Source organism: Mustela nigripes, chromosome 2, assembly GCF_022355385.1.
Source record: "Mustela nigripes isolate SB6536 chromosome 2, MUSNIG.SB6536, whole genome shotgun sequence".
Taxonomy (NCBI): domain Eukaryota; kingdom Metazoa; phylum Chordata; class Mammalia; order Carnivora; family Mustelidae; genus Mustela; species Mustela nigripes.
Genome location: NC_081558.1, coordinates 15,136,253 through 15,160,947, shown reverse-complemented (window position 1 = coordinate 15,160,947; position 24,695 = coordinate 15,136,253). Strand labels below are relative to the sequence as shown.

The window sequence follows — 24,695 nt, the reverse complement described above, 5'->3', positions numbered from 1 at the left end:
TTAATGCTTAGACTGCCAGCTGTATCCGGGCCATGGCTGTTCCACCTAGTCTATGAAGGGGTTCTCGTTTCCAGCCAGATGGGATGCAGTCTAGCTCCAAAATCCCTCCAAATTGCCTTCCTTCCCACTATCAGCTGTCTTGAGTTAGTTTCTTTGGAAGCAGATTTTGAGATTGATTTTTGGCAAGCAGGATATGGATTAGCTCTCGACCTCTGGCAGGGCAGGGAGGAAGCAGGATTAATCAGAGGGTGAAGTTCATCTGTGGTGCAGCCTATGGAAGGCTGACTCCTGTAGCCATCACAGCTGACAGTTGTTGCAACCGGGCCACTGTCGCACCACACTGGACCATTGGATTCAGCAGCCCAGGGAAAGGCCCCATCCCTGGGTGAAGCTGCCCTGTGGATGGAAGCTGACCTTGCAGGAAGCCTGCAGCAAAGTTTGTAATATTATAATATTATATTATTATATTATATAATATTAATTGGGGTGGGAGGCTGGCTAAGTCAGTTTAAGCATGCCACTCTTGATTTTGACTCAGGTCATGATCCCAGGATCATGGGATCCAGCCCCACCCAGATTGTCTCTCTTTCTCTCTTTCTGCCCCTTCCTCCCCACCCCCAGGAAGCACTCATGTGCTCTCGCTCTGTCAAAAATATATATGTACATAACTGATCTATAAAATGTGATTAATAACTATAAAATAATCACTATATAAAATTGTACATTGTAAAATAATATATAACCATTCCTTAACATATTTTCTCACCAAGAGCAAAGAGCTATCTCAGGGACTGAGAAGGCAGATGATCATGGCAGACATGGAAATATATAATCACTCTACAAAATCTTATGGTAGACTGATTTAGTTTGTGACATCCATAGCAAGACTCCCAGGAAAACTAAAAAAAATCAGAAGAACCCAGAACTTTGAAGATCTTTGAGGGTAATCCACAGCTATGATGTAAGCTGAGATAATTGCATGGAGGACATCTGGCTGGCTAGGGCTGTTTCACCCCACTCCTCTAGGTGCCCTGTTACTTGGTGAAGAATGAATAAGGGTTTCCCAGGTGTCCAAGCAGAAGCCCAGAGAGCCAGGGATCAGCCCTCTTAACCAACTCCCTCTCTTCTTTGGCCAGATTACATCTCTTTACTTACACTAGTATGAACAAGTGTGACAACTTCTCCAAAGGGAAGAAAATATGGGTGAGGCAGGAGAATTGGTACCTACCATATAGTGACACATTTCAAAGCCACATAGAGATACATAGAAATATATAGAGGTAGATAGGCTCCAGTTTTAGACTATACTGAATGTAAAATTTACAAAAAAGAAATGACTGTTAAAGCCCCTTATCCCTTAGCTTTTATTCTTACCAGTGTCTGCATTTAACAATTTATCAATCTAAGTATATTTGGTTCTAAATTCATAAAATTGGCTCTTAATTTTTAAATACTACAGTTTTCTACCTTACCAAAAAAGTACTTGTAAACCTATATTCAAATCATCTAAAGACTTCTTAACCAAAGAAGACATTTGTCTCCATCTTCAGAGACACTGTCAGAATATTCTCCAGAGGTCAAGGAGAAATTTTCTGTCACGTACTCAGCCCTTCCTCTGTCCCCAAGCAGTGAGGGTGTTTATTTCTAAATGGCAGCATCAAGAGAGCCTGGTGGACTGGTCCAATTCCTCTGGATGCAAAAATAATTCGTAGACCATAAAAATTCTCTGGTAGATGCAGGTCCCACTTAAAAACAGTCCTAAATCCCAGTAGACCAAAGCAATCCCCCTGTCTCACTGCTTCCCCCTACCAGAATTACAGGCTTACAGGATGCCAGAATGGGACTGGACCCTCCAAGCCACTTGTCCTCTCCTACCCTTCCTCACTCCCAGGCACAGCCAAGTCAAGCTATTTGCCTTGGTTCCGGTACCTGGTCACCTGGAACTCAGCCCAGAAGTTGTGATTTAACTGATCTTGTATGCAGCCAGACGTCAATATTATTTTAAGCTCTCCAAGTGATTCTAATATGAAACAAAGTTTCAGAACCACTGTTGTACCCCCAGAACGTAGCCAGTTTTCATCTCAATCTGATTTTAGGAGGTAAAGGTGTGGAAGAAGACAAGCACACAGGCCAATGGAGTGTGAAGGGCACTTTACTCCTGGGTGAAAGGTTATATACAGGCTGTGTGAGGATGGGCAAGTCACCTGACCTCTCTGGGCTCAGTTTCCTCATACATAAAGTTAAATGGGCTCATTCAGTGTCAGAGATCTGCTCCAACATCAAGTTCTGGGCTTTACCCTGAGGCCCAACATGCTCAAAGGATCACGTGCACGTTAATCCCTCTGAAGCAGGGTTAACCTGGCTTGTCCTGAGGCCATTTGAAAAATCTATGCTCAAAAATACTTTCCTGGGGCACCTGGGTGGCTCAGAGGGTTAAAGCCTCTGCCTTCGGCTCAGGTCATGATCTCAGGGTCCTGGGATCAAGCCCCACATCAGGCTCTCTGCTCAGCGGGGAGCCGGCTTCCTCCTCTCTCTCTGCCTGCCTCTCTGCCTACTTGTGATCTGTCTTTCAAATAAATAAATAAAAATCTTTTAGAAAATGCTTTCCCACACACCTTTTCTGAGGCACAAACCTGAGGTCAATGAGGCGGAAGAGTCTTAGAAGCCCAAGGGGCCTTTAAGACAAGAAGGGCATGGACTGGAGAAAGTTGCATATGGGAAGACAGGTCAGTAACAGTAACAGAGACACCAGTATATGGACTCAATGAGAGAGAGAAAAGATGAGCCTGAGCTTCCTGAGTTTGGTGACTGAGCCGAAAGAGCTCTTGTCCTTGGGATGTTTCTCTCTTCAACTCATCTGTAGTTCTACTTCTATCCATGAAATATCTTGTCACATACAGGTCAGCAGGGCCTTTCTCTTTCTCCTGAATTTAAAACTTGTTTCCAGTAGATAGGAAGGTATCTCCACTTGGATCAAGTGCATCTTCTAAGCGCATTTGGAAGGTGTCCAAGAGCTACGGTCATTGTCCCATGTCTCTGTGATGATTGTACTGGGTCAGGGACTGATGGGGAAATCAGTTCCTTTCCAACATTTGTACTAAGGTGCCCCAGTCTCCATGAAAGCTATGCTTGCAAAGAGGGAATATGAGAGGTTACATTTTCTCTCTAGATCATGGCCTTGATATAGAAATGATGGACTCCATAACCACATCTCTGACTGCAGCGAGCTAGGCCATGTTTTGGACATAGGTGGGAAGAATTAGTAAGCGCAGATACTCAAGGTCTACTTAGGCAGGCAGGTGCATCAGCAGGTGAGTTTTGTCAGTCCAGGGTTCCATGTGCTGCTATGAGGTCTGTGCAGGATGGAGGGAGCAGGAGGAAGAGAGGCACTTCTAAAGGACTGGGCCTGAATGGACAGTAAAGAGTCAGTTTTGCTTTTTTTTTTTTCAATTTTAATTTTGTTTTCTTAGAATACAGTTGAATATTTGGCAAAACTCTAAAACATACAAAGAAAATACTTGTACTTCTCTTTATCCTTGTTCCAAACCAGCCATTATTGCCCCTTTATAAGTAATCTTTGTTCTGAAACTGGCAGTAATCTATAGAAAGTTGTGTTTTGTTTTTTTTTTTTTAATTTGGAAGTGCATCGAGAAGGAATATAATAGGTAGAATAAATTTAGAAAATGTGGCCAGGAGCACCTGGGTGGCTCAGTCAGTTAAGCATCTGACTCTTTGGTTTCAGCTCACTTGGGTCATGATCTCAGGGTTGTGAGATCAAGCCCTGCATCAGGCTCTGAGCTGGGTGTGGAGCCTGCTTAAGATTCTCTCTCTCCCCTACCCCTCCCCAACAACAAAAAAAATTTTTGGCTAGTTTTGAGGGAATGGAGAGACCTGAATTCATTGAAAAAGGTTTCTGTTACTCTGTGAACAGAGAGGATGAAGTTATAAAAGAAACAGTGACAGTGGAAGATGTAAGGTCCCAGAGAAAATAGAAGGGAGAGAACTTGTCTTCAGAAAGGGCTGGACTAGGACCATACTTCAGTATATAAAGCCTGTTTGGTCATGCAGAATGCAGGACACTGCATCAGGATTCTCTGACCCTGCTTTTTCTTTTCATAAGGACAAGTGTTTGAGGGTGCCAGGGTGTCAGTCAGTTGGGCGTCTGATCTCAGGGTCCTGGGATTGAGCTCCACGTCAGGCTCCCTGCTCAGTGGGAGGACTGCTTCTCCCTCTCTCTCTGCTCCTCCCCCTGCTTGTGCTCTCTGTCAAATAAATAAATAAATAAGATCTCTTTTTTTAAAGGACAAGTATTTGGCAATAGAATTTCTTCATCAACAAAGATACTTATGCCATTGAAAATAATAATATTATTACATTTTAAGCCCAAACAAGGGAAAAACTGGAAATGTGAGGGAACTCTACAATCTGAACCATTAGCATTGCCCCTAAAATAGCACATTGGCACAGACAAGCAAGATATAAACAGCAAAGAATTCTCATCACAGCTGTTCCAGTAGGAGACAAGTCTTCTCTGTATGAAGTATGAAGGCGGTGATTATATATAAATCAGCTTATCCACCACTGTCATTGGTTGAGAACAGCCATGGATTCATATGAAATTATTGGACTCATTATTTGTTTGTCCGTCTCTCTCTCTCTCTCTCTCTCTCTCACACACACACACACACACGTGAAAGAAAACACATATCTACCACAAGATCACTTTCAAACTATTAAACTGTTATTAAAAACAAGAAGACAGGACAACTAGGTAGCACAGTCAGTTAAGCATCTTCTCAGGTCATGGTTTCAGGATCCTGGGATCAAGTCCCAGGTCAGGCTCTCTGCTCAGCAAGTGAGTCTGCTACTCCCTTTCTCTCCGAGCTCTCTCGCTCTGTCAAATAAATAAATAAATAAATAACAAAATATCTAAACTTCACTTTCCTTATAAAAATAAAAAACAAGGGGCACCTGGGTGGCTCAGTCATTAAGCCTCTGCCTTCAGCTCAGGTCATGATCCTGGGGTCCCAGAATCAAGCCCTGCATCAGCCTCCCTGCTCAGCAGAGAGCCTGCTTCTCCCTCTCCCACTCCCCCTGCTTGTGTTCTCTCTCGCTGTCTCACTCTCCCGTCAAATAAATAAATAAATATCTTAGAAAGAAAGAAAGAAAACTATTTAAAAAAACACAAAAAACAAAAAACAAGAAGCCAACCAGAGCCATATAAGATCCAGGAACTCACATACCCATAGGCTAGTGTTACCAAAGACAGTGCCCAACCAGAGGAGCAGCTGCCAGCGCTGTAGGACATCTCTCCCTTTCCCAGAGCTCACTGCCCAGCAGCATCAGGCACTGCAGATCTGTCCAGCTGCAAAGTACTAAGTTGGCTAATGGTCCTAAATTTGATAATTGAAAAAGTATAACATCACTGTTGATTCTCCTGCAGCTTAAAACACACCATGTAAGGCCATTTGAATACTGTTAAAAAAAAAAAAAGTTTGTGAATTCCTGAAACACCCAATGCATATTTGAGAGTTACAGGCATTCAGGAGGTTGAAGTAAGACAGAACTTGCGCAAAGCTGTATTCAAATTAAAATCATTTAAGTTGCTTTCAGCTCTTTCTGCCAAAATTCTGCAAACACTCATCTTCTTTCACACAAAGTGTATACACCAGGGAGGCAGAGCTCCAGGTTAAGATTCAAAATGTGCAGAGAAATTATGTGAGGTTTAGGCAGCTACTTAACCATTCTAAGCCACAGTTTCCACAACTGTAAAATGGGGATCATAGACGTCCTTCATAGAGATGCCAGATAAAAATGCCTGTCAAGTGTTTTATCCATGTTATTAGCACAGTATATTTCAAAATAGATGAAAAGAATAACATCAATGAGACCCAAGATGAAATGTCCAGCTTTGTAAGTGGCTACATTTGCATGGGAATGAGAACTGCGCCACAAAGATTCTCATCTCCATCGAAGAGGACAAACAAGAGAGCTACAACTAGGTAACTATTGTTCTTACTGTACAGTGACTTACGCACTGAGCGCAGACTCCCTAAAAACACTGCGAGATACACTAACAACCAAACGGCTCCTAGGAAACGACAACAAAGCGACTGAATGGGAATGGGGTAAAGAAAACAGAGCCACAAAATCTCAGCCGAACACAGTGAACCACAAAGAGCACCCAGCGCCCCAGCACATCTTGGGAGTTATAGTCCTTCAACCCTGAAAGCAGCCGGCTGGGGGCAATTGAAGGACTACAGCTCCCAGAATGCCTGGAGGTTCACCGTTCCTTCTGCCCCGCCCCTTCCCGTACAGGGGCGGTCCCGCCACGCCCAGAGGAGCGCGGATCTCCTCCAAGCCCTGACCCCAGAGACACAGCGCGGCCCAGCGGACCGCCTGAGTAGCGCTGTAATCGTGATAGAGCTTCTTCACGAACTGCGGATGGCGCCACTTCTTGCGGCCGAAGCCGGATTTCTTGCAAGCCGGCACACCGGACACTCTGACAGGGGTTAGCCATGGGTGCAGCCCAGACTCCAGGGCTCAGCACGCCCCACCCTTCCCACCTCCTCTCTCCCTCCTCTCCGAGCCACGCCCTCCGAGCCACGGCCTCCGAGCCACGCCCCCTTGGGCATGCGTGGTACTGCTGGGACGCACACGTTGAGGTCGCTCCTTGTGGGGGTTGGGCTTAACGACTCGCGAGGACTGGCCGTTGGTTAGGGTTCGTGGAACCCGCATGGAAACTTCTAAGCCGGTATTTGAAACGTAAACTCACCGGCTACGATGGAAATACCGGTACCTGGAAACCTAACCTTTTCAAAGCCACCTTTCCCGCAGTCACTTCTGTGCGTCGGGGCTACCACAATCGTCCCCATGGACCCTACATGGTGTGGCTGCCCAGAGTGCCTCTTGTACCCCTGGGCTGGCTGAACGGACCGTATCTCATCAGTCCTCTTAGGGGGACTGCCCTTTGCGGTGTTGGGAAAAGGAGAAACAGGACGGTGGACAGGCCCAATGCTGCATGGTACAGTTGGGAAAGTTAGGCAGGCAGGTCAGTGACCTCCTAATCCCCTTGGGGACCATGCCCAAGCCACTTCTCTGACTCCCCTCCGCTCTGGTTAACCTATAGTGGCCCTCTTGACCTCATTCACACAGGCCAGCAGGACCACAAACTACCTTTGGTCCTACCCAAAAGATCAGGGAAGTTCGTGGAGGAAGGTAGAACAACAGGTTCTGCTCTGCTGTCCTGTTCCTTTGGAACCCCTAATATCCTTTCAGAACCACAAAATAATTGAACAATTTGTTGCTGCTGGGGGTTATAGTGATAATTTCCCAAGTCATTTTTCCATTTAGTTTTTCTGACTACAATTACTCCATCACTACACACGCCTCAAACTCACTTATGCAAAGCTCCAATTCTGTGCAGGGAGGAGGCAAAGAAAGCAAAATATCCATGGAACGACTTCCTGGAGCATCAATCCTACTGCCGGTTCTGGAAGAAATGAAGTTAAGTAATTTCCAAGGTAAGTAATTAAAAACTTAAAACTAAGGCAAAGCTGGGAAGTCATATGTCATTAGTGATTGTTAATAGTCTCTGCCTGAACTCTCAGGTCTTTTCTCTGAGAAGAAATTCTAAGGGGCTCTTACTTCCCATTATTTTATTTTTTATTTTTTATTTTTTTTAAGATTTTATTTATTTATTTGACAGAGAGACATCACAAGCAGGCAGAGAGACAGGCAGAGAGAGAGAGAGAGAGAGAGAGAGGAGGAAGCAGGCTCCCTGCAGAGCAGAGAGTCCGATGCGGGGCTCAATCCCAGGACCTTGAGATCATGACCTGAGCCGAAGGTAGCGGCTTAACCCACTGAGCCACCCAGGCGCCCCAACTTCCCATTATTTTAAACAGAAAAAATTATAAGGCATAGCAAGTCCATCAAATAAAAACCCTGCCAATTTCTCGGCGTCTGGCTGGCTCATTCACAAGAGCTTACAATTCTTGCAGGTCGTGAGTTCGAACCCCATGTTGGGGGTAGAGTTTACTTGATGTGAAAATGTTAGGGTTCAGAGTGAACAGTCAATTCTTGAGGCGTCTTTGGTGCAAAAAGGATGGTTTTATTAAAGCAGAGGGGACAGGATCCTTGGGCAGAACTGCACTGGGGAGGAGTAGCGGGTTAAATACTTTTCAAGTTGCGAGGGAGATAAAGAGAGTTTAAGTCTTGAAGGAATTTGGAAGCCAAGGGTCAGCTGTTGTTAGGAAAAGGGCATTTACTACTGTCTGGTGAAACCTTAGTCATGAGACCCATCAGATGTGTATCAGTGGGCCATATGCTTGGAGGATGATTGCAAACATGTATCTTGGCAGGGTGGGGGTGGGTAGTAGAGATACAGGAAATTTCCAAAGGAATTTTTATATGTTAAAGAATACAAGATCTTGGAGGGGGGGCTAACATTAGGCTAAGATTGCCTTTTGCTTCTAGCAAAGTATTGAGTTAAGTTCCTAAAGGAAGGTTACTCTGCCTGTCTCAAGGACTTGTCAATGGGCTGTAAGTTGTAAGGAACTTTTTTTTTTTAAGACTTTATTTATTTATTTGACAGACAGAGATCACAAGCAGGCAGAGAGGCAGGCCGAGATAGGGGGAATCAGGCTCCCCGCTGAGCAGAGAGCCCAATGTGGGGCTCGATCCCAGGACCCTGGGATCATGACCTGAGCTGAAGGCAGAGGCTCAACCCACTGAGCCACCCAGGCGTCCCCGTAAGGAACTTTTTAAAGATTTAGTAGAGTTGGGGCTGAGAAGTCCTTTCAGATTCTGACCCCAGAGTTCTGCAGTCCCGAGTCAGTAGTGATCCCTTGCCAACCTTGGCATACAATCATGCCCTAATGTTGTGTATTAAACGCAGACCTCCTTTGACAACCCCCCCCCATTTCCCATTGTTCTCTGCTCCATTCAAGTTACCTCTCCTTAGCTTCTCACCTAAACCCATTCCAATCCAGCTTCCCTCCACACCACTTCACCGAAATGTCTTTCAGGGGGGTCACCGATGATTGCCATTGTACTAAATTTAGGACTAAGTTGTTCTCTCAGTCTTTCAGCTGCCTTTGAAACACTATTGAGAACTTCTTCCATCTAAAAACTTCTCTCTGGATTTGCCTCCCTGCAGATTCACTCCTGCTTTACTCTGTCTTCCTCGTCTTGCTCCTCCTCCTCCACCAGTTCTCTGGGATCCTCAGCCCCCTTCTCTTTCCTGTGGGCCTTCCCTTCTCAGGGCAAACCTACAGAGGCTCCCAGCGTTGAATACCATCTATCTGTTGAGCACTCCCAGGCCTGGGTCCTCTTTTCTGAAGGGAGCACTCAGGAGTCATCATTGGCTCTTTTTCCCTTCTTATCCCTCATCCAGCCTTCCAGCTAGTTCTTTTGCCACGCATCCTGATGGCAGCCTCTCCCCACTGTCTCCACTTCTGTACCAATTTCAGCCACCGTCCCCTCTTACTGGTCTTCTGCAAGGACTGCCTCCCAACCCAGCTCCCTGCTTCCCCTCTTACTCTCCTATAGTCCATTCTCCAGTCAGCATCCAGAGGGTGCCATAGAAAAAACGAAAGACAAGATATATTTTAACCCCGCACCCCCCCCCGCATCTCCCCCTTCACTCCCTCCCACCCCCATTAAACCCTCCCACTGGCTTCTTGTTGCAACAAAATAAAAGCTTAGAGGGGTGGGGATAACATAAAATAAATGCTTGGATAACTAGGTAACCTGGCCCCTACCTACTTTTTTGGCCTCATCTCTTATCCTTTCTTGTTCTCACTATTGTGTGTCAGATTTTCGGGTATCTAGAACTAAAAGCAATCTTTTTTTTTTTTTTTCAAGATTTTATTTAATTGACAGACAGAGATCACAAGTAAGCTGAGAGGCAGGCAGAGAGAGAGGGGGAAGCAGGCTCCCTGCTGAGCAAAGAGCCCGATTCTGGGCTCTATCCCGGGACTCTGGGGTCATGACCTGAGCCGAAGGCAGAGGCTTTAACCCACTGAACCACCCAGGCGCCCCTGGAACTAAAAGCGATCTTAACTGAGAAATAAATATTAAATCATAGAATCTAGAGCATGGGAGGCACGGAAGGAAAAGTCTTGAGAGAATGAAGGTTTCAGTGATTAAAAAACACAAAAATATGCAATACAATGAAACTATAACTGATCTGTATGTATCTACTCCAAAGAATGTAGTAATAAATAATGAAGTGAGTTTTTTTTAACAAACCAAAAGAACTTACAAAGAAATAGAAATACCTCTCGTTATATTTTGAAAACAAAAAGATATATTTAGTAAATATAAAAGGACAGGGGAAGGTGGGTGGCTCAGTGGGTTAAGCCTCTGCCTTCGGCTTAGGTCATGATCTCAGGGTCCTGGGATCAAGTCCCGCATCGGGCTCTCTGCTCAGCAGGGAGCCTCCTTCCCCCTCTCTGTCTGCCTACTTGTGATCTCTCTCTCTCTCCTGTCAAATAAATAAATATTTTAAAAACATATATATAAAAGAACAATAATTTTAACACATTTCTGGGCCCTAATGCAATAAAATTAGAAATAACAGAAATAGAGAATTTAAAGGTGCTCACCTCTTTGAAAATGTTAAAATACTCTTTTAATAAATTAATACCTGCATCAGGGCGCAAATGTAAAACACAATTGCAGTGCCTATAAATAACACGCACTTGCAAATATAGCATACCCAGATATATGCAGCCGTGATCAGAGAGCTCTCCGACCCAGAAGCTTCTGTACTGACCAGTTATGTTCATCCTCCTAACTGCCTCAGAGTCCTTTAACATCATCTCATTACAAGGGGAGCCACAATGAAGGCAGGACTAGGAACTGTAATCATTACAGGTACCTGAAAAATTGGACTCTTCTACTGCTGAGCCTGACCTTGACTTCAGGCTTCTTTTCAGCCAGGGCTCCAGGCAACCGCCACCAATGGATCTGTGTTGTGTACAAACTCAAAACTGCCCTCCCACAGCGGCTGCCTAGGAACTGGCACCAGCAGCTGCCATGGAAGAGAAATGACAGCCCTCAGAAGAATCTGTGACCCGCCTCACATGAGGACTCAGGGTCCCAGGAGTTCTGGTCGGGCCTCAGCTTCAAATCTGTCTCATCCACAAAATATTCCTGATCCTGGGGGCACCTCAGTGGCTCACATGGTTAAGCATCTGCCTTTGGCTCAGGTCATGATCCTAGGAGCCTCGGTTTGAGCCCCGTATCGGGTTCCCTGTTCAGTGGGGAGCCTGCTTCTCCCTCTCCCTCTGCCATTCCCTCCGCTCATGCTCTCTGGCTCTATCTCTGTCAAATACATTAATAAAATTTAACAAAAGAACAAAAACAATTCCTGATCCTCATCCCAGCTGTACCTAATTGTCTCTCCTTCCCTTCCAAAATTTCCCTGCAATTCTTTGTAACTCCCCTGCAGAAAAAAGGAAAACTGCTATTTGTGGAGCACTGTTACTTGCCAAGCACTTTGATAATCAAGAAAGCCTATGCCAAAGGGTTGCACCTCAACCTAGAGGACATGCTCAAAAAAAGCCACCACGGGATTTTCAATCAAGGACCGTCCCAAAACTCTTCAGTGACCTTACCAAACAGTGTGACTCTGAAAAAGCTCCAATTTCACCCTAAATGAGATTTCTGGTTCTGGTGCCTAAGAGGACAGAGGCCCGGAGCACACTGTGGGAGATCCCCTGGGCAGAAGTGCCACCCAGCAGTTCAGGCGTGAGTGGGTGTCCTCAGGCAAGTTCTAATTAACTTATATCTAAATAAAGAGGATTGGGATAAAGAAAGGGGCTCTTGAGTCTAGTAAGTGAATTCTAAATATACAGGGGTTCATCTGGAAGCCATCACCCTACATTTGCTCTCTAGCTCATAAGATTTCGACATGAAGCAGAAGAGAGTGAAGGCCACCCTGTGTGGCACCGCCCTAGATCCGTTTAGATCTGGCTCAGGCTCTAAGACCAGGGATGCCCACTTGTGTGCTAAAGGACATACAAGGCACTGTCCCTCCAGCTAGACAGGGCTCCAGACAACCTTAGTGTTTTCCAGCACTCTGGACAGCTTCATCTCTCTTCCTTCCGTTTTTGAGGTAGAGTCTGTACTCAGGACGGTGTCCTGCTTATGCAGAGAAGGACTTAGGGGACTGCAGACAGATTAATTCACCCAGAGTTCTGAAGATGACTGCCCAAGTGGTTGGTTTTCTCATCTCTTGTATTATTGATTATCCGTGAATTTGGAGACCCAGGGTAACCTCGAAAGGATGTCAAAACCAGGAATGTGGGGGCCCCAGGCCTGAACCACAAGAGGCCCTAGAGGACAAGCTCCCGACACGAGCTTTGCCACTCACCAGCTCCGTGATTGTACCAAGTGCCTAACCCCACTCAACACTGATTTCCTAGTCTGTTCAGTGGCCACTTGTACCTAAAAGGAATTGAAATGGTCTAGAAAGTTGGTGGCCACTAGTAAATGCTATTGTTATTTGTTGGTATTAATATCATTACTGTCAAACCTGCTCACGGGAGTGACAATCCTGTATTCATAAGACAACCATGAATGAGAACCAGTTGAATCAATAATCACCTCCCACAATCCAGCTTTAAAAGCAACTCAGAAGGGGTCCCTGGGTTGCTCGGTGGGTTAAAGCCTCTGCCTTCGGTTCCGGGCATGATCAGGGTCCTGGGATTGAGCATCAGGCTTTCTGCTCAACAGGGAGCCTGCTTCCTCCTTTCTCTCTGCCTGCCTCTCCGCCTACTTGTGATCTCTTGTCTGTCAAATAAATAAATAAATAGCAACTCAGAAAATAGCTGTTAAATGCTTCCTTATTAAATTTTTAATTTTTTTAAAATTATTATTAAATGTTTATTTCCACAGCAAATTTTTTTTTTTAAAGATTTTATTTATTTATTTGACAGAGAGAGATCACAAGTAGGCAGAGAGGCAGGCAGAGAGAGAGGAGGAAGCAGGCTCCCTGCTGAGCAGAGAGCCCGATGCGGGACTCGATCCCAGGACCCTGAGATCATGACCTGAGCCGAAGGCAGTGGCTTAACCCACTGAGCCACCCAGGCGCCCCTCCACAGCAAATTTTTAAAATTAATTATTATTAAATGTTTATTTCCACAGCAGTATCTCCCCTCCCTGACAAACACGGAGGAAGAGACAGAAGAACAGGAGGGAAAAAGTGCCCCAGGACAACAGTCTGGTCTTTGAAGATTCATCCAGGTTGGGACAAAGGGCCAGCCACTCCTCTTATCTCCCCGGTGGCTCCCAGCCATCCTTTGAGCTCACCAGCCTTTTGGATTCATTGCCTTTGAATGCTGTGGAAGCGCAGGTACTCCCTTGATTTGAGTCCCATGCACAGCACCTCGGCAGTCCGCACCTGCTCTCCCCCCTTGCTTGCAGGCCTGGCTTCCCTGCGCATGCCGTAAGCTCCTTGTACCACTCCCATCCCCACAACTGTCGCCTCAGCCCTGGCTCGGCCCCCACACCTGTTGCTGGGCTCTGTGGAACTCTGGATCTTCTGGCTCCCTCTTTAAAAGCAGTCTTTGGTTATATCCCTGCCTCGCCTATCCACCGTGTGAGCTTTCTCTGGCTTCACTGTGTTTTAAGGGCCACACCAGTTCTTTCCGGGCAGCCTGAAACACGGGTATCTGTCTGAGTAGGGTGTTGAAAAAGCTCCCAACAACCCCCTGTCAGCCAGAGGGGGAGGTGGGGGTCCCATTACCGGGCCACCAGGCACTGAGGGAGTTTTCATTATAGGATAAACCCTGAGGGCGGCTGGGTCTGTATGGGGTTCTACCACTGCTGCTGATGCTGTGGGTGGAGGAGGCCCCAGGGGTTTGTCGGGGACTCTGCTGGGACTGGGGTGGTCCTTGTCTCTAGGCCTGGTGCCGCCAGCTTTCTGAGTTATAGAATACCACAGAGGTGGGAATGACAGTCTCCCCAAAACCACACTTCTTTGCCTTGGCAGAGACCCTAGGTCGAAGCATGCAAGATGGGGGAGGACAGCAGCTGCTGATAAAATCAGCTGAAGGCAGGGGCTTCACAGCTGTGGTCCACTCCTTCCCCTTGGGGCTCTTGTAGCCTAGAATCAAGTAGTTGGCCATCACGTCATCACATCCATTCCAGCCCACTGGCAGGTCCTGGATCTGGTCCCACCTGGAGCCCAGGGATAATGTCACCTCAGTTATGCCAGGGGTCCTTGTAGTCAGGGAGTGGCTCAATGTAAGGCTTTAGTTCCTCTTCATGGACCATGTTCATCCATGGGTCCTTCATGGTTTCCTCTAAAGTGCTTCTCTCACTGGGACTGAGGGTCAGGAATTTCTTTAGTAGGTTTTCACACTCCACAGGCACAGAAAGGGGAATGTGGCCTGCATGCAGTACCCACTCCCACAGCTCCTTGAAGTGCTGTAAAGGCAGGGAGTTGCCAGATAGTCATTGTATAGAGGATGGCTCCAGGCTCCGCATGGCCCCCACAGGGCTGTTGTATTTTGGCATAAGGGGGACTACCACAGAAGGTGTTCAGCTCATGGGCGACAGCAAACTCATTGCTGAAGCCAAAGTCTGCAACCTTGATGATCAGGTCAGCTTCCAAAAGCAGGTTCTCTGGCTTTAGGTCCCTGTGGACGATACCCTCCTGGTGATGGTACGACACAGTGGACACTATCTGGCAGAATCTGCCTTCAGGGCTCCTCCTCTCTCATGCAGGCATGGTCCAGTGTGGGGGGGATCAAGTGCCTATGGCGTACTCCGTGACCAGGTTGAGTGTTTCCGAGGTGTCCGTCACCTCGTGTGGTGTCATGACTCAGGGCCTTCGTGCTCTGGACTTCAAGGAATAGTCTGTGGAGGCCGAAGGAGTTCTGCGCACTCTTGTTAATGACCTTCATGGACACTTCTGTCCCACTCAGGTTGTGCCAGACCAACCTCACTTTGTCAAAGCCGCCCTGGCTGAAGGTCTGGAGGAGCCGGTAATTGTCAATGCGGGTCTCCTGGTCGCCCGGATGGCTGTGAGGTCCCTCCGCTCAGTGACTTACTGCTAGCAATACTAACTAGAGACGCCCTCTAACAGTACTAACATACCACATCAAGATGAGGGAAAAAAAAAGAACCAAAAGAGAAAGAGAACAAAGGGGAAAATCTAACTGTGGTCAAAAGTCCCTCAGCTCACCAAACACTGGCTCCCTGACCTAAAAAAACTAAAAAACATAAGCCTGGCCAAGAGCTTATACAGGAGATACTTAGGATTCTCTCTCGATGGCTTTTCTTGAAGTCAAGAAATGGACCTATTAAAACTAGGGATAATTCACAATGGTTCTCTCATTTGGGTCTCAGGAACCCTTTCCTCTTTATTAAGGGGGAGGGGAACACCCCCAAAGGCCTCTTTGTTTATGTGGCTTATAGTGATTGGTATTTACCATACTAAAAATTAAAACCCATAGGATGCTTTGGTGGCCTTTTCACGTCTAGTTTGGAAATCTGCCATGATTTTTGGTGTTTAAAGAAAGCCATGATGTCCATACTTAAAAGAATTCGGTTTTTTTTTCTTGAAACTCTGGCTGATCAGTGTCAAAATAATACCACAATTTAACTGGTTTCACAAAAGCTATGGGCAAAGACTCTCCTTAATTAACCTTCAGTCATTCTCCTCTGAACCCTGTAGTCTGTCTTTGGCTATCCTATACCACCCAACTGTAGCAAGAATCTTGCCAAATCTTGAAGTCAAGAGACTCCCTGCCCTCAATATCTGATAATTCTTCATCTCTCCCCTTTGGTATCTGTGAGAAAATAGAACGCATATATTGGTTTCTGGCCTCATCTCCCCACTGCCCCCAGTTCTGGGCACAGGCTGCTGAAACCCTTACAATTTCCAAGCATTCAGAGCGTTAGGAGCATCTCTTGTTCAGTATTTCGTCTTCAACCCCAGGTCCTGACACAGGGCTCCTAAATCCCTTGGAATTTCCTGGGTGGTAGGAATGTCTTGTTCTTGGTAGGAATGTCTTGTTCTAATGAGGCAACTCTGGGTGGGCTCCTGGATGACTCCTGGATAGAGACTGTCATCAGAAAGTCCAAGCCATGATTAGATCTTGGGACGTGCAGCTCCACACCACTACCCCTTCACTCCCCCAGTCCTCAAGGGAGGGGAAAGGGGCCAGAAATGGAGCTATTGATCTACATGAGGAAGCATCCATAAAAATCCCAATAGTATGGGTTCAGAGAGTTTCCACGTGGATGAACACATCCACATTGGCAGGGTGATGCACCCCAGCTCCTGTGCTCAGGACCCTCCCAGACCTCACCCAGTGCATCTCTTCCTCTAACTATTTACGTATCCTTTATTGCATCCTTTAATAAAATGGTGCTCTGTGAGCCACTCGAGCAAATGAATTGAACCTAAGGAAGGGGTTGTTGGAACTTCCCCCTTCCCCTCTAGAGCTGACCAGTCAGAAGCACAGGTGATAACCTGAACTTGGCGTCTGAAGTTGGGGGGGGGAGTGGCCAGGGAAGCTGCTGTGTGGGACTGAACCCTTAACCTGTTGAACCTGATGCTGTCTCTGGACAGACGATGTCAGACTTGAGTTGAACTGTAGGACACCCCAGCTGGTGTCATGGAGGATTGCTTCATGCAGGGGGGAAAAAACACGCATTTGGTGACCAGAAGTGAAGTGTTTCGTGTGAGTAGTAAGGGAGACTCGCAGGAGAAAGGCTCACGGATTAAAGGACTGTGGGTTTTCCCTGGTGCAGCATCTGACTGCCCTAACCTGCCTTTGGCAAGAATCCTATCAGGTCTGTTTAACTAGCATCTTTCTCTTCCTGAGGTTTCCTCTTAGCAATTTTCCATCCCCTCACCCTGACCCTATTTGTTGGCTCTAAATCCCCATTTCATGCTGTCCTGGAGATGGGGCCCAGTTCTACACTGAGGCCTCTTTTTCCCCTATTGCAATATTCAGTTTCTGGAATAAAACCTGCTTTTACTGCTTTAACTACTAGTGTCCAGCTCTGGTTCTTCTTTTTTCTTACAAATTGTTTTTTCTTTAACACTGTAGGGCATTATTCTGTTGTGTAAGACACAATAAGGTACATTACCAACTTTGGTAAAGCTGAAGGGAAGATAGCGTTCATCATGTTTTTGTTTCTTATTTCCAAATTTTGCCCAAGTCTTTGGAGTAGATTTCACCCTTCCATGAGCTTGCTGTGAGAACTTGTTATGTCCATTACATGTCTTTAAGTGTAGTGTTTGCAGCTAAGGGGCATGAAAGCAAGTCTTCTTTATTTTTTTTTTTTTAAAGCCCACAGAGCCACATGCTCCATGTCTGTGTCCTTCAGCACAGGCCTGGGGATCCAGGTATGGGCTTGGCACCAAAATGTGAGGGGTGGGAGAAGCCCATTTATTAGCCCTTCTAATGCTCTTCCTTTCTTCATGTATATCTGAGTTTCTTACCTGTATCATTTTCCTTCTCTCTGAAGAACGTCTTTTAAAATTTCTTGACAGGCAGATCTACTGGTTATATAATCCCTCAATTTTTTGTTTGTCTGAGAAAGTATTTTTCCTGCATTTTTTTTGAAAGATATTTTGCTGAACACAAGTCTAGGTTGGCAGGTTTCTGCAGAGAAGTCTAGTGAAAATCTTTTCTTTGTTTTTTTATAAATAAGATGTATATTCCCCCCACCTGCCTTCTTACAATTCAGGATCTTCTCTGTGTCTTTGATTTTTCTGCAGTTTGAAAATGATTCACCAAAATGTAGACTTTTTTTGGTATTTTGTCTGCTTAATATTCTTTGAGCTTCCTCATTGTAGTTTGGTGTCTTTGTTAATTTTGGAAAATTCTCGCCCATTATTACTTCATATATTCCTTCTTTCTTGTCCTTTTGTATTCCCATTACAAGTATGATAACACTTTTATTATTTTTTTAAGATTTTATTTATTTATTTGACAGACAGATCACAAGTAGGCAGAGGCAGGCAGAAATGGAGAAAGGGGGAAGCAGGCTCTCTGCTCAGCAGAGAGCCCAATGTGGGGCTCGAGATCATGACCTGAGCTGAAGGCTGAGGCTTTAACCCACCAGCCAGGCGCCCCATGATAACACTTTTTAAATTGTCCTACTGTTCTTAGATATAATGTTTCATTCTTTTTTTCTCTTTGCTTTTTTGTCTGGGGAGTTTCTAGTGACATATCTTCAAGTTCACTGATTATTTTCTCAACTGTGTCCATCCTACTGATGAGCCCATCAAAGACATTATTTATTTCTTTTAGTGTTTTTGATTTTTAGCACTTCCTTCTGATTCTTAAGAGTTTCCATCTCTCTCTTACATTACCCATATGTTCTCCTGTGTTGTCCACTTTTTCCATTAGAATAGTGATCATAGTTATTTTAAGTTCCTGGTCTCATAATTCTAAAATTTCTGCCATATTGATCCTGGTTCTGGTGCTTCCTCTGTGTCTTCAAATGATAGGTTTTTGCCTTTTAGTATGCCTTGTAGTTTTTGTTGAAAGCTGAGCATGAGGTACCAGGTAAAAGACCTGAGGTAAATACGCGTTTAGTGTAAGGTTCTACATTTATTTGTGTAGAAGTTAAGTTATATTTACCATCTACTGAAGCTTTGGTGTTAGAGGCTAAAATGTGCTCTGGTGTGCTTTGATTCCCCACCGCCCTCTATTGTCTTTGGGTTTTCTTAGAGACCTCTTCTGAAATAAAGTCTGAGGCTTGCAGTTCTTTCCATTGTAATCCTCTCTTGTTGTTCAGAGCTATACATAACAATGTGGTGGTGAGGGGTGGAGGGAGAAGTGTCCTCTGGTCTTATGATTAAGTCAGTTAACTTTTAGTGAGCCAGTGCCTCAGGCTGAGACCTTTACAACAGCTTCTTGGCCACTCCCCACCCTCTACTGCGGTAAGACTGGAAAGCTACAGGGAACTGGGGTTGGTTATTTACCATTTCCCATGTTTGTGAGGGTCTGGTAAAATCCAGAATGGTTAGACCTTGGTAAAATAGTTTCCTTGATGGCAGGGTTTTGTTTTTTTTTTTTTTTTTTTTTTAAGGGGAACAGAATACTCTGGGCATATTTCAAAATGGTTACTTTTTCCCTTCCCCTGAGGGAAGCAGGCAGTTTTTCTCTGATCTTCAAGGAGAATCTGAGGGGGCTTCTAGAAGTAAGCTCATGAAAGTGTGAGACCCACCCCTTTAATTTTTAACTCTCGAGCTTGTGCATAGGGAGCCTCTGGCATTCTAATTTGTGAATTACAGGGTAAGTTCTTACCCCACCACTGTCTCTTAACAGCTACTTCTGACCCTTGTAAGCTGATTGTGTTCACATCTCTCCATTTTGTGGGGGATAGTAGTTTGCCCTGAGAACTTTTTCCTTATGGTTCTAAAAAAAAAGTTGTTAATTTTCAGTTTGTTTAGCTTTTTTATTATTGTGAGGACAGGAACGACCACTTCTAAGCTGAAAGCAGATGTCTCATTGAAATATTTTTCCAGGGTTTTTTTCCTATGTCAAATAACGATGCTACACATATTTTTGTACATGTCTCTTGACACACATGCTTTTCTGTTATCTCAGGAGTGAGATACCTGGTCCTAAGCTATGTTCACTGTTAGGTCTAGTATACAGTGTCAAACACAGTGCACTCCCTCTTACGGCAAATGAGTTCTCATGGCACCACATCCTCACAAACCCTTGGTGCTGACAGTCTTTTTAATCTTGGTATTCTGGAGGATGTGGAGTAGGGTCTCATTGTGATTTTAATTCATATGTACATGATCATTAAGGAAGTTGAACTCACTTTGGTATCATTTTTTGTAAATTACATATTCAGGTCTTCTACCCATTTTTCTATTAGAGTGTCTTTTTCCTATTGACTTACAGGAGTTATTTACATATTCTGAATGTGAGCCCTTTATCAGTTATATGTGTTATACATATCTATTCTCTTTACTATTCTCTTCACTCTCTTCATGGTGTCTTTTGATAGGCACATATTCTTAATTTGAATGTAGTTCAATTTATTAAGCCCTTCCTTTATAGCTATTGCTTCCTGTGATCTGTTTAAGAAATCTTTCCTTAACTAGGGGTACCTGGCTGGCTCTGTTGGAAGACCATGTGACTCTTGATCTCAGGGTCATGAGTTCAAGCCCCACATTGGGTGTAGAGATTATTTTAAAAAATCAAAAAAAGGAAGAATTTTTTTTTAAAGATTTTATTTATTTATTTGACAGAGATCACAAGGAGGCAGAGAGGCAGGCAGAGAGAGAGGAGGAAACAGGCTCCCTGCTGAGCAGAGAGCCCAATGCGGGGCTCTATTCCAGGACCCTGGGATCATGACCTGAGCCGAAGGCAGAGGCTTTAACCCACTGAGCCACCCAGGCACCCCAAAAAGGAAGAATTTTTTTTTAAAGAAATCTTTCCCTAACTCTTGATCATAAGAATAATTTATTAAAGATTATTTTCTAACATTCATGCTTAAATGGAATTGATTTTTATGAATGGTATGTGATAGTTTTAAGATTTGCCTTTTGGGGCACTGGGATGGCTCAGTTGATTAAGCGTCCAACTCTTGATTTTGGCTCAGGTCACAATCTCAGGGTTTTGAGGTTGAGCCCCATGTCAGGCTCTGCACCGGGCATGGAGCTTTCTCCCTCTCCCTCTCCTCCCACTCTTCTCACCACCACCCTGCTTGCATACTCTCTCTCAAATAAATAGATAGATAGATTGATTGATTTGCCTTTCCATATGGCTGTCCAATTAACCTAGCACCATTAATTTTTTAAATGCATTTTTTTCTGTAATCTACAGTACTTTTGTCATAGCTCACAGGTCCCCATAAGTGTTGGTCTGTTTGGGGGCTGTGATCCTTTCCATTGTTCTGTTTTCTAGTCTTGTTTCAATATCATTGCTTTAACTGTTATGCATTTTATTAAGTTTTTGAATTTATAGAATTGTCTTTCTTATATAGTTCTTCTCTAACAACTTGGCTCTTCTTGGGCCTTTACATCTCATATGCATTTTAGAATCAGATTTTCAAGTTCTATTTTCAGAACTGTGCAGGAATTTTTATTCGTTTTTTGTGGTTTTTTTTAGATTTTTTAAAAAAGTTTTTTATTTATTTAAGTAATCTGTACACCCAATAAGGGGCAGGAACTCAAGACCCTGAGATCAGGAGTCACATGCTCTTCCAACAGAGCCAGCCAGATGCCCCATATTTAGTGTTAATTTTTAATCTTATTATTTCCACAATGGTCATTTTATCTTTATATTTTTATTATTATTATTTTTTTAAAGATTTTATTTATTTATTTGACAGAGAGAAATCTCAAGTAGATGGAGAGGCAGGCAGAGAGAGAGAGAGGGAAGCAGGCTCCCTGCTGAGCAGAGAGCCCGATGTGGGCCTCAATCCCAGGACCCTGAGATCATGACCTGAGCCGAAGGCAGCAGCTTAACCCACTGAGCCACCCAGGCGCCCTGATTTTTATTATTATGGTGAGGTTTTGTAGGTGATGACAGCAATACTACTAACAGACATCAGGAGCGGTATTTCATGTAATCTTTCAAATGTTTAACATCTCCTGCCAGAAAAAAGACCTTTTAGTTAATGTTTATAACTGGTCATTAAAACACACTTGTTAGCATAAACAGTCAAGATTGGTGGGTCAGTTTGGCATTTGGTGGAAATCTCCCAAGTCCTGGGAATGACAGATAGAGAGCTTGACTATTTCTACAGAAGCAAACTATGGCAGGTTTTTCAAAACTCCCAGGATCTATAGATACCTTCTCAACCTAAATTTATCAAAAATATTTTTAGGGCACCCAGGTGGCATGTCCTTCTGCCTTCAGCCCAGCTCATGATCCTACAGTCCTGGGATTAAGTCCTGCATCCACCTCCCTGCTCAGCAGGGAGCCTGCTTCCCCCTCTGTCTCCCGCTCCCCCTGCTTGTGTGCTCTCTCTCTCAAACAAATAAAATCTTAAAAAATATATAGAATATATATTTTATATATAGAATATGTATTATGTATTATATGTACTATATAAAATATGTATTTATAGATATATAATATATATAATATTATATAAAAATATTTTTAAATGCTTTATTTTGGCGATATTCTTTAAAAAAATGAGAAGAGCTTATTTTGCAGTTCCTCTTGCGTATTTTTGCTTTTCTTGCCTGTGCTTTTCATGTCAGTTCCAAAAAGTTTATTGCCAAGATCAGTCACTTAAGGAGCTTCATCCCTATGTTTTCTTTTAGGAGTTTTATAGTTTCATGTCTTACACTAAAGTCTTTAATCAATTTCAAGTTAATTTTTGGATGGTGTAAGATAATGGTTCAATTTCCTTCTTTTGCATGTGGATACCTAGTTTTTAATAGGCTGCTAAAGAGACTATCCTTTCCTTATTGTGCACTGGGGCCCGTGTCAAAGGTTAGTTGACAATATATGCATGGGATATTTCTTGGCTCTCCATTAGGTTCAAGGTAAGTGTATTTTGCTCCTTCTACATGACACTTACTTTTATAAACAAGTCATGTTATTTCTTTGCCCAAAATCACAATAAGGAAATCCAGGTATATAAATTTACTGATGTTTTTGTATCAGGAGTCTCAGATTTACCAGAAACCTGTAAGTCTCACTTCACCTGGTTGATGTAAAACAACTACTAAATGATGGCTTTATGTTGCCCAGTGTGTTATGTGTCAATAAGCTGTAAAGTCACCTACCAGACTTGAATAATGGTTGGCATTATTATGTTTAAGAAGATAAGATGACCACAATAATAGTGAATATACCTTTAGGAAAATCTGTTCCCGTCTTACAAATTACTAGTATGACAACTACTTTAATTTCAGTTCATAAAAGTATATTATTCTGAGACTACATACAATAGCCATTCTACCTGAACAGGCATGAAGCAGCCCAGACACTCATTTTATCTGTAGGTCAATCAGCGTCCAAGGTTGAATTATCCATCAGGTATCTAAGCAGAAGGACTGCTTCTAAGCATATCTGAATGCTGGTTCATTCCCAGATGGACAGGAGGTCAGAATTATCTTTCTTACAGTAAACTGCCTTGTGGCCCAATATCCTGAGGTGCTTACCTTCATTGTTGGGGAATACAGTACTCTAAAGTGAGAGTTAGGGTTGGGGTGAGCTGCTGTCAGAAAGCCATACGAGGGCTCTTTGTGAATGACTTTCCTTTTAGGCCCCACATGGCCTGGTTAGGGCCCTTGGTGTTCTTTTCTTTCTCTTCCTGTCTCCTTAGCTAACCTGGAAGAATCTAACACATTAAACTAAGATCTGTTATACTCTCATACTCTAGAATTATACTGAACACAGTAACCACTCATTAATTCACACTGCTTATCCCATATTTCTAATTATTCCACTTGGACTAAACTGAAGTTTACTTTGCTCAACAAAGATTTGTTATAGATATCTGAAATTGAAAAGAGAGAGGGCAGGGTGCCTAGGTGGCTCAGTCATTAAGTGTCTGCCTTCAGCTCAGGTTATGATCCTGGGTGCTGGGATCGAGCCCCACATTGGGCTTCCCGCTCTGGCAGGAAGCCTGCTTCTCCCTCTCCCACTCCCCTTGCTTGTGTTCCTTCTCTCATTGTGTCTCTCTGTCAAATAAATAAAGTCTTTTAAAAAAGGGGGCGTGGGGCACCAGGCTGGCTCAGTCAGTGGAGCTTCATGGATGTAGATTCCAGCCCTGTATTGTGTGTAGAGATTACATTAATTAATTAATTAATTAATTAATTTTTTAAAAAGAACAGGAATTATTAAAATATTGAAGTGAACAAGTTGTTAATTTAATATGCTCATTTAAAATTATTAAAGGGGCGCCTGGGTGGCTCAGTGGGTTGGGCCTCTGCCTTCGGCTCAGGTCATGATCCCAGGGGCCTGGGATCGAGTCCCGCATGGGGCTCTCTGCTCAGCAGGGAGCCTGCTTCTCCTCATCTCTCTCTCTGTCTGTCTCTCTGCCTATTTGTGATCTCTCTCTCTGTCAAATAAATAAAATCTTTGAAAAAAAATAAATAAAAAAAAATAAAATTATTAAAAAACTTATTACCCAAGGAACTTCAGTTAGGATGAATAAATATTGTTAATCTTTGTGTGTTTTCCAACAAATATTAACTGATTACAGAAGCATGGAATCTATCAAATATGACATAGTACTGTGTATTGACTTAAACAATAAAAATGCAGCCTAAGAAACGCCTGGTGTGTTGTTTTGCCACCTACCAAATATATATGTACTCACATAGGCCAGTATCTCTTGGAATAAAGATGCAAAAATCTCAACAAAATATTAGCAAACCAAACTGAACAGCACATTAAAAGGATCATATGCCATGATCAAATGGGATTTTTCCCTGGGATGAGAGGATGGTTCAACACATACAAATCAATAAATATGATACACCACATTAATAGGAAAGACAAAAATCATGTGATTATCTCAACAGATGCAGAAAAGGCATTTGACAAAGTTCAACATTTTTGCATGATAGAAAAACCCTCAAATTGGATATAGAAGAAACAGACTTCAACATAATAAAAGCTATATATATTGAAATACACAGCCAACATCTTACTCAATGATGGAAGTTTGAAAGCTTTCCTTCTAAAACCAGGAACAAGGGCGCCTGGGTGGCTCAGTGGGTTAAGCCTCTGCCT

At 43.8% G+C, this 24,695-nt stretch overlaps 1 long non-coding RNA gene across 1 annotated transcript; it reads left to right on the top strand.

The window, feature by feature from the left end:
• Window positions 1–6,652: 6,652 nt before the first annotated feature.
• On the top strand, window positions 6,653–13,669 carry LOC132009765 (uncharacterized). The gene is made up of 3 exons (XR_009402054.1): window positions 6,653–7,051; window positions 7,427–7,523; window positions 13,153–13,669. It is a non-coding gene; the product is annotated as an uncharacterized LOC132009765 (long non-coding RNA).
• The last annotated feature ends 11,026 nt before the right edge of the window (window positions 13,670–24,695 follow it).